Source organism: Pinus tabuliformis, chromosome 4_1 (assembly GCF_031772625.1).
Source record: "Pinus tabuliformis cultivar Carrire ecotype Pingquan chromosome 4_1, CPIR1, whole genome shotgun sequence".
Classification (NCBI taxonomy): domain Eukaryota; kingdom Viridiplantae; phylum Streptophyta; class Pinopsida; order Pinales; family Pinaceae; genus Pinus; species Pinus tabuliformis.
Genome location: NC_142303.1, coordinates 274,549,448 through 274,552,850, shown reverse-complemented (window position 1 = coordinate 274,552,850; position 3,403 = coordinate 274,549,448). Strand labels below are relative to the sequence as shown.

The 3,403-nt window shown below is 32.0% G+C and overlaps 1 pseudogene; it reads right to left on the bottom strand.

The window, feature by feature from the left end:
- Positions 1-1,525: 1,525 nt before the first annotated feature.
- On the bottom strand, positions 1,526-3,403 carry LOC149175322 (uncharacterized; annotated as a pseudogene).

The following is a 3,403-nucleotide window of genomic DNA, read 5'->3' as shown; positions in this document are numbered from 1 at the left end:
GCACCTAAAATTTTAAAATTTAGAGCTTAATCTAGATTTATAGAAAATACTTCCAAAATTTCCATTGGATTTCGTTAAAATTGTGCCAAAAAAACTATTCCTTTTCTAGTGAAATCATCACCTTTTAAATAACTCTAAATTCATTATACTAGCCTAGATCCATGTTAACTCATCTACCAAGTGCCAAGAGGGATCAAATATCTTCTGGCTTTAAAAGAGGTTTGCATCTTAGGATATTTAATTCCTTTTGAAGCTTGGTAAATTTTGAATATAGATGAATCTAGGGTGGTTTTATTTTTTAATTTTATTTTAATTTTTACTTTATTTTGAACAAGTCAAAATGTTTATAGGACATTAAAAAATAACTACATTTTGAGTTGGAGAGCCACTATCTAAGCAATTAATTTGAAACCTGTTATTTTTTAATTGAGACCATATGTAAATGCTTAGAAATATTTACACCACTCCACCATCTTCCCATAGATTTTTTTTTAGATTTAATTTAAAAAATACTATAAAATAAAATATTTGTAATAAGCCATGGTATTGGCCATTTAGTAATATCTATAAAAAGATGGAGGAGAATATGCATGGTTAAGAATCTTGTTATATTATATGTATTAAGTTTTAATTTTAAAAATATTATAAAATTAAATTAAAATTATATATATATATATATATATATATATATATATATATATATATATATATATATATTGATAAGCTATGTATTGACTTATTAGTTTATTTAGAAATTAACAATATATATAATAAAATTGGGTGAATATCTTATTATATTGTAAATATTAATTTTTCATGTATTTATTAATTAAAATTAAATATTATTATTTTAAATTATATAATAAAATAAATATAAAATTATGATTATCATTTATATTCTCTATATTTTAATATAAAAACAAAATTACAATATACTATATATTATGATTTTCTTTTATCTATTGAAAACAAATACAAATTTCTTTTACATATAATACCTAATGAATACACATCTATATAATACTGAATTGTAAAAATAATACTGAATTGTAAAAATGATGAATTACTACCATTACTCAAAATTTCGATATTTCAATATATGAGTACTATACTGAATTGTAAAAATGGTGAACTACTACCATTACTCAAAATTTCGATATTTCAATATATGAAGTACTCAAAAATCGTTAAAAAGAATATGAAACATCGCAATTTACTATTAATGAATTCAATTATAATATATCTTATTCTGAGTTGTAAAAAATGATGAGTTACTACCATCAGTCAAAATTTCGATATTTTTGATACTATATTTCAATATATGTACTCAAATCGTTAAAAAGAATATTGGGAGACACTTTACAAAGGTAAAGAAATAATAAATATATGGATACTTTACAAATGTAGACCGAAATAAAAAGAATATTGGGAGACACTTTACAAAGGTAAAGAAATAATAAATATATGGATACTTTACAAATGTAGACCGAAAAAAAAACATAAAGTAAAATTCCAAAACATGAGTTTAAAAAACTGGACATGCCATGCCATACATAGGCCTGCAACACAAACCACGAGTCTGTTTGCTTGCTGTGTATTTATAATAAGCCTCAGAAGCAAGAACCAATACTGCTTTAATAAGCTCAGAAGATTGAACTGTGGATGCATTTGCATTGCTTCTAAATGAGGCCTTAGGTTTGAGGAACTGAGAGAGGCCTTGGGTTTTAGGAACTGAGAGTACCGATACTTCATATCATCGGAGCCATAGACAGGAAGCCCCATCTGCAGACACCCTTTAAAGAGGGTTCTATTTAAAGGTCAGGCTTGGGTGAATATAAATGTTTTACCTTACTGTTCATATTCAAACCCAATAATAAATCAGAGTTTTTTTTGTACATTACTTACTTCCCTGACATTTTCTTGCGACTATCCATCTTTACAGAACACAAGTCATCGGGAAAGTTAAGCTTTCTTGCCTCTGATCTTTTTACCCTCTGCATCATACGCCTTGGTGGCCTCCTCCACCGTGTTAAACATTCCAAACCAAACCCTAATCTCGCCAGCCCATTTGCCCCATGGACGCTGCCTGAAAAAAATGCGAACCCTGGGAAGCAATAGCAATTTCTTAAATGCAGAGAGATCGTTAATATTCAGAGTTCACCTGAAGAAAATTCATGCTTGAAGTTGGAAATATTATTGTTGGGTTTAATCTTCTGCATGCAGTCTTCCTCGTCGAAGCTGCCCGATTTATTGAAGGGTTCCGAAACAGCTCCACCATTGTTGAACAAGTCAGCGAAGGTGCCGAAATTTGGCCATAAATTCCTGGGAGTTATACGCCGAGATCGGTTGGCGGGAATGAAATCCGCAATAATGGCACCTCCACACGTCTTTTTGTTTTCAAAAGGAGGTGGTGTTGCCTCCGCAGATCACAAAGCAACGGCCTGACCAAGAAAATACGGATTAGTCACAATGAAACATGGGCTCCGCTTCCGCTAAAGCTTATATAAAGAGGAGGAACTTTGAGAATGCAGTGTCGTTACGCTTAAATTTAATAATTTAAAACTTCAAAAATGATATGATATTTTATTAAATTGGTTTTGGTTTTGAAACCATCCGTTAGAGGTTTGAAGTATGTCTTAAAATTGAGAATGCAATGTCGTTAGGTTTAAATTTAATAATTTAAAATTTTAAAAATCATATGATATTTTATTAAATTGGTTTTGGTTTTGAAACCATCCGTTAGAGGTTTGGAGTATGTCTTAAAATTGCTTTTGTTTGGTTAAGAGTTTGTCTTCCTCAAACTTAAGGAAACATGTTAACGGCCCAAGATACAGGCGTAGTTGGCAGGAGTGAAAGTCTGCCCCCTTACGGACCATGAGCAGGTTAGTCCAGGTGGCGTGGTTTACCTTGAATAATGTGATGAGGCAGCCTACATTCGCAGTTAGAAGCTAGAGATGGTTGTCCTCCCTGTTGGTTTGACAATTGAGTTATAATAGGTTTCCCACCGTGTAAATAAAAGAAACCACCGGCTCCATGGACCATTACTCAAAACCAAACACAGCATGCCCCTGTAACTATGTTTCATATTCAGCTACACCTGAGGAGCCTCATACAAGTGCTTTGCTAGCCACTTATTCATGATGAACCATGTTACCAACATTAATGGTTGTTTAAATTGTCAGGCCAGCCATGGCTTGGCTCATGTGGATTTTAATTGTCTTATATCATCAACCACCTCCCTCTCGACATTATTCCTCATTCCCCTATTCATTCCTGGGCTCAGTTTTGTTTTACTGTTATACCTTCTAAGCACTTGTGCAATTTGTTCCATGGGCATTGGCCAGCTTACTTTGGTGAGCTTTGGCCAAGTGTAGTACCCTTGCTTTGTGATATCTCTTGCCAT